This window comes from Marmota monax, unplaced genomic scaffold (genome assembly GCF_021218885.2).
Source record: "Marmota monax isolate L192 unplaced genomic scaffold, Marmota_monax_Labrador192_F-V1.1 WCK01_AAM20220418_F8-fsc00565, whole genome shotgun sequence".
NCBI lineage: Eukaryota > Metazoa > Chordata > Mammalia > Rodentia > Sciuridae > Marmota > Marmota monax.
This window is the reverse complement of record NW_026692096.1, coordinates 5,792-12,960: the sequence shown is the minus strand read 5'-3', so window position 1 is coordinate 12,960 and position 7,169 is coordinate 5,792. Positions and strand designations below refer to the sequence as shown.

Sequence of the window (7,169 nt, the reverse complement as noted above, 5' to 3'; positions counted from 1 at the left end):
AAAAAAAACTCATAAAGAAACAGATGACATTGTTTAAACACATACACAGTAATCACAGAATATGTAGTCTGTGTATACACCATGGTCTTTATGTTTCGCTCCTAGTTTAAAGAAAGGTTGACTGTCTTGGAAGTTTAGTTTGAAACCTTATCTCAAAAAACTTGAAAGAACTTCTCCTGTGTCTTTAGACAGGGAGACTGGTAGTAAGTAACTCAGGGACAACTGTGGGTTTGACACCTTTATTAATGATCACTTTTTAATTTGTGGAAGACTTTAAACTCTTTGAAAATTTACATTCCAACTCAGCAGTAGGTAATTTTATTTTTTCATGTTCTATTTCCCCTTTTCCATCTCTAATTTCTCTCATTTTAGAATTATGTTAAGGAAATTTATTCTTCTGGCCTGATCTTCTCTTTTTGCTCTGAAGAATCTTTTCAACATTATCTTCCAGGTTTTATAATAGCCATATATTTTTTAATCTTGTTTTTAATATACAAATTCTATGCCTTGATTTTTGAGTTTTGTACCTGGTGAGGTGTGATTCCATGAGCTCAGGTTTGAAAAAAAATAATTTTTAAGTTATAAAGTTTCAATCATATATATTAAGATAAAGAAACAGTTTTAAAATTATCCTATTTGCTATAATATTTTAAGTACAACAATTTTAAATGAAAAATATTTAAAATAAATTAATTTTCTTTCTCATTTGGCAATCTAAATGAAGGTATAACAACTCATTTTATTCTTCTTACTTATAATTTTATCCTATTAAATATGCTTTGTCATTTATTATTCATGTAAAGTTATTAATAGGAATTCATCACTGGTTAAGAGGCATGAGTCAGCCAAGAGGCAAGTTATATAAAAATTCAAGTTTTTCTCCATACACAAAATAACTTTCTGAGCATACTTTATGCTAGAAAAAAGCCTTCAAGGTGGCAACTAGCCCAAACAAGTGTGCTAAAGGCTGAATCTGATTCTGAAGGCTCATGTCTCTTCCACGGCACACCACCAAAAAGTGAAGGTTTCTAAAGTCTGAGAGACTAAGGTGGATATTTTTTATGGGGACATGTACTCTTCTGATACTAACAAATTTAGAGGGAAAATGATCCATAAAACCTAGAAAATGCAGGCACCCCAGAGTTCTGAGAATTATCTCAGATGTAAGCCACCCAGGAGACCTACCTGACCATTAGATTTTGTTCACTTTAGACTTTTTTTACAGTGGGAAATGAACATTGATTAAATAAATCACTGAGATGTGGGGTCCTAAACAACATTTGAAGAGAATCAGATGTGACTGCCAGCTTGAAAATGTAATTATCACTGTCCTTGATGAAGTCTGCCTGCAAATGGGATATTCTGTCAAGGTCTAGATAAGGTGACAGAAAGCATGCTTGCACATGAGATGTTTGTTGTCTTTGGTGGGGCTTACTCACATATGAGATGTTCCTTCAAGGTTTAGATAAGGTAACAGCGGTCAGCTTGAAAATGAGGTGTCTGGTGTCCTTGGGAGGACTTGCTTGCAAATGGGATGTTCTGGAAAGTGGGCTGGGAGGGCACTAAGAAAATTTTTATCTGTTCTTAACAAACAGCAGAGCTCAGTATGCTCCAGGCCAAGAGTCGATTAAGCCATGCTCCTTCTGCTTCTTCTTTCTTTGTCATGCTGACCTGGGAGTGAGTTACTTGCAACAACATTTATTTTATCAAATATACAGTCTAAAACATCACTCCTAATTGATTAAAGCACAAGTCTCTGGGACATATTTTTCAAGGCTTTTTAATTTTATTAAAATATATACTTAATATGCAACATTGTTTTCCAAATTTTTTAAGGAACAATATGAAAGACTTGACATTATGCTTGACCATACTTAGGAAGTCACTTCAAGAACTGTAGAGTCATTTTTCCATTCACACCAAGATGATATCATATATGGGTAAAGAGTGAGTTTTTACTTTATTTGTGGCATTGTTATGCTTGAATTCAGGACCCCCAAAAGACTACCAGAGACCAAGATTGAAATAAGTGGCAAAGAAGGGTTTATTTTGAGCTAGCTCCATCCTCTGTGTGCACAAAGCAACAGGTGATGCTGAGAGGCCTGGATCCCAGTGTTTGCAGCAGTTTTATACTCTTTGGGGGGAAGGCAGGGACCCCAAATATATCATAGCATCTCTTAGCAAACCATCACACACCATGGGAAAATCATAAAACAACTCTAAAACATGATTAGCACATTCACTGGTGGGAACAAGTTGGGTAAGGGTGATTGGCTAGTACAAGAGGGGGATTCATTTGAACTGATTGGTTTAAGCCATGAGGAGAGTATGTGCTGAACTACATGGTTTCCCAACATGTTATCAACCACCATAAACTACTGGGAGGGTCATCTGGCATCCCAGGTATTTTCCCTGTCTCATGCTGATTGGTTGTTGCTAGGGGTTTGCCATGGGTCCCCACCTAGCCTGAGTCAGGGACACCTGGTGCAGCAGATCTCTCCTGCTATTTGTAGATAAACAACTCAGCAGGGTGGGTATGTGCCTAGGAGTGCTCTGTGGGTCTTTCCAAGGACAAGGGTCAAACCCCCTTCCTTGGACAGATTTTGCTCTGAAGAAGAGGCTGGTTTTTCAGCATAAGGTATAGATTCTATTCAAAACATTAGCAAAAGAAAAATACAATCTTTGTTGGAAGAAGTCCTGATATATAAAAATAAAATCAGTTAAAAAAGAATTCCAGGCTGGGTATGTTGGTGAATGCTTGTAATCTTGATTGACTCTAGGGGCTGAGGCATGAGGATTGCAAGCTCAAAGCCAGTCTCAAGAATTCTGCAAGATTCAGTATCAAAAAAGAAAAATAGAAAGATCTGGGGTTTTGCTCAGTAGTTAAGCACCTGTGGATTCAAATCCCGATTTAAATAATAATATTAATTCTATATGACATCATGAGAAACAAAATGAAAATTTGTAACTGAATATCTTTTTTTTTTTTTTGGTGGTACTGGGAATTGAACCCAGGGCCTTGTGCATGTGAGGCAAGCACTCTACCAACTGAGCTATATCCCCAGCCCTATATCTGAACATCTTACTAGACTCTAGCTACCTTCTGTGACTTTTGTGCTTTTGCTGTTCCTTCTCTTATTCTATACTTTCTCCCAAATTTTCTCCAGAATCAAAAAAACTGACTCCTTCCAAAAATTATCTCCCAAAAAGACAATTTCTGGAACATCTTTACCCCTTTTGGAAGGATTGTCAGCCTTCTATTATGAGTTAAAAACTCTATCCTGTTCTTTAATTCTGTTCTTCTGCCTGTTTTTCTCTCCTTCTGTTCAAAATTGCATAGTTACAATTATGGTTTACATTGCTTCCTTGCCTTACAACAATTAAGCCTTTTGCACACTTTTCTCTAAACCCCAATACTAGTGCTTTGGTTTTTCTTTGGGTTCAGCTACATCACCGGGGTAGTTACAAGTCTTAATGTGAGCAGATTTCTGTTTGATCTGGTCCTTGCTTCCTCCATCCCATGTATGGTGTTCAAATTTATTTGTGCTTGGTGAGACTCTTAGTGAGGTTTCATCTCATATACCAGTTTTAATGTAATTAAATGCCTTTTTGCAAAAGTAGTGGATGTGATAAGTGGACGTGATATTGGGACTTAATGAAGATAAGCGACTGCAGTTTCTTCCTGTCCTGTTCTGAGACCTTCTTCATGGTATAGAAACTTTGTCTTATTTCTTGTTAATAAAACTTGTATTGATGAAGTATATAAACCAAGATTCAAGTAGTTCTGATCTCAATAGTTATGACCACTACATGTCTACATCGTATAGAACACTTGCTGATTTTAAGGGCTACTTTACTTTAGGAAACTCTGAATAATTCTTTCATAATATATAAGTTAGGGAAATAATAGTGGGCATATTCAAGTTTTCCAGAAAATCTGAGAACAATTATTAATGATTGACAGATGATCAAAGTGAGATTCCCAGAGTTTAAGTATCATAGTTTATAAAGTTACTAAGAGAGAAAACCTAAGATTAAACTAAAATCTAGCTATGATTTTACACCTAAAAAATACTAAAATATTCACAAAGTCTTACACCTAATAAATTATGAGGCAAGGCTATTACTTTATTGGCTTCTCTATTTAGTATTTTTATTTTAGGAGCATTTTATTAGAAGAAGTAATAGTATTTCTGATAACAAATATATAAGAAAATATTAAACACCTTACACATCCACAATGTTCAATAGAAACCATTTAAAGTAGAATTTTTATATCTTTATATCAGATTTTTAGAAAAATCATTTATAATCTGGTAGTTAAAGGCATTTTTTGAATTGTGCTACTACAAATATTGATGTAGCTATATCTTTGTAGTATGCTGTGATGCCCTTCAGTAGATGAATTGATAAAGAAAATTTCATTTTTATACAAAATGGGATGTTGCTCATTATTAAAAGAGAATGAAATTATGGCATATGCAGGTAAATGGATGGAGGTTTAAGAATATAATACTAAGTGAAGTAAGCCAATCCCATAAAACCCAAATTCTGAATGTTTTCTCTGTTATAAAATTGCTGATTTGTAATGGAGAGGAGGGAGAAGCATGGGAGGAATAGACAAACTATAGATAAGGCAGTGGGGAGGAAGGGGACGAAAGGGAGCATGGGGATAGGAAAGTGGTGGAATGAGATGGATGTCATTACCCTAAGTACATGTATGAAGACATGAATGGTGTGACTCTATATTGTGTACAAGAGATATGAAAAATTGTACTCTATATGTGTAATATAAATTACAATGCATTCTACTATCATATATAAGAAATTACAACAAAATCAAAAAAGTTAGTTTATAAAAGAATGTGAGCAAATGCAGAGGAGATAAAATATTTAAAAATTAAAAGCATATTTGTATATGTTAAAAATGTTTTATATATTACATTGTGGAGTTTGTGATACCCAAGAATAACTGTAACATATTATGAAAAAAGGCAAGTACTTTAGAAGCAAGTAAAATATATTCATTTCTTTAAAAAAGTAATATATTATCTCACTTAAATATATTTTTTGAGTGAGAGAGAAAAACAGAATACAAAGAGTGTTTAAGAATGTAAATCAAACTAGGTAGAAGTGAAAAACTAAATTTACATATGAAGAAAAATGTCTTAAGTACTAGAGAGAGAATCCATGCTAGAAATAAGAAAAGTAGTAAATGCATGATAAGACTGTGAGGAATGACAGATTATTTATCTTTGAGAAACCTCTGAAAACTTATTTTCTTGGGATAAACACATGAAACTATTTCTTATAAGTTTAGACATGATTTTGCAATTACTTTTCCATGAAAGTTTATTAAATAATATCAATACTAGAAACTTTCTGGAATTTTTCTTCAAGTTGATGAAATCTTTTATATATTTTAGAATGTGTGTGTACACTCTAGAACACTATGTATAAATGTATATATGTATATATGTTTTACCTAAGGTTAACTTTTTATATGTATGTGAAATAATTTAATTCTTTTATATTTTTTCTAAACAAAATGGTAAATAAATTTTTTTGTAGAAAATATGATGTGAATTGCCTGTTTACTTTTATTTTAAAGTGTCTGAATTTTTTACATGACTGGCATTACAAAGCCAGTTATTTATATATTTTAAATAAAAGATGTGTTTGAAAAATAAATTTTAAGAAAGCCTCCACTCAATGGTGTATAAAATTCCCTATTAAAGAGTATTTGCATTTTTAAATTTTTTTATTAAAAAATGTTTCCCATCAAAATAATCAATAGAGGTTATCCACCACAGTATTTTAAATCACCTTTCATATAAACTTGTGGCAGGGATGCTAAGAGGATTATATTTCAAAGCACAATGGATCTCAAACATCAAATAAAACTCTTGCATTCATGAATCCAAAAGAAAGGATATGACCAGTATTTTATATTTACCACAGGGCCTTCTCTCAAAGAAGTAGACAGTCCTATGCTAAGTATTTGATAGCATATTCCTGGTGTCAACATTTCCTATTCTACTATAACAATTACTGGAGGTCCAGATTTCCCCTCAAAATCAGAATTCTATTTTCTTCTATAGGGTATGCTCACAAAGCAAAACAAAGAGAAGTTCATGGAAAAGGACTTTGCACTTATATTTTCTTTACTGTCTTTTTGCTGGAAGCAAACAGAAGGAATCTGTCTTCAAAATTGCTGTCACCATAGTTCACTACACTTTACTAATCCCAATATTTGACTGCAGCAATCTCTTCTGTGGGAGCCAGTGTTGAGGGTCTTCTGCTGCTGAACAGAGGCCACACAAGCCATGTGGAATGTGGATGAGCCATGTCATGTCTTGTGAGCTACATGGCTTAGACATTTGCTTTCCAAAGGAGTCAACCTGGTGTGATCTAAAAGGCCCTGTATTATAAAAATTCTGATTTTCTTCAAAAATGGCAATCTTTATTCAGTTCAGCTACTGTGCTGCTCCCAGTGGTCTCTGCATTAATATTAGTACAACATAAAAGAGCAGTGGGCCTCAACTATTATTTTCCACCTCTTTCAGTCCAAATATTTTTCAGCACTGCTTCAGGATTTTTTTGTATAAAAAGGACACCTCTCTTATATAGGTTAATATATTAGAGGATTAAAAGGCACTATTCTTATAGTTTTATGACTCTAATTAGCTTGAATGCTTAAAATGAACTTAAGTTATAAACAATGCTGTTATGCTGCAGTAAATGGTACTATGTTTGTGCATCAAATTATTGTATCAGTGTGAAGTAAATGTATGAATACTTAGATCAAGACAGTAGAGGCATGGGTAAGAAATTCTACACATCAAGAAAGAGCTGAAAGACCTGGGCTTGTGGCTGGAGCTGGGATTGTGACTCAGTGGTAGAACATTTGCTTAGCATGTTTGAGGCACAAGGTTCCATCTAAGCACTGCATATAAATAAATGAACAAAATAAAGGCCCATTAACATCCAAAAATGTATATAAAAAAGAAAGTGCTTAAGTACTTTCTCAGAATTAGTCTATGCAGTTTTAATAAAATAAAAACAAAATAAAATGTTCCACCCCTTATAGAAAAGCTATTACCTTTAATAAAGTGCTTCTTATAAATTTATTTCTTCTTGTTTTCCTGTGAGAAAATTTTAACATGTTA

At 33.5% G+C, this 7,169-nt stretch overlaps 1 non-coding gene across 1 annotated transcript; it reads right to left on the bottom strand.

Annotated features, from left to right (window-relative positions):
* Positions 1-2,990: 2,990 nt before the first annotated feature.
* On the bottom strand, positions 2,991-3,063 carry Trnav-cac (transfer RNA valine (anticodon CAC)). The gene has a single exon. It is a non-coding gene; the product is annotated as a tRNA-Val (tRNA).
* Between the last annotated feature and the right edge of the window lie 4,106 nt (positions 3,064-7,169).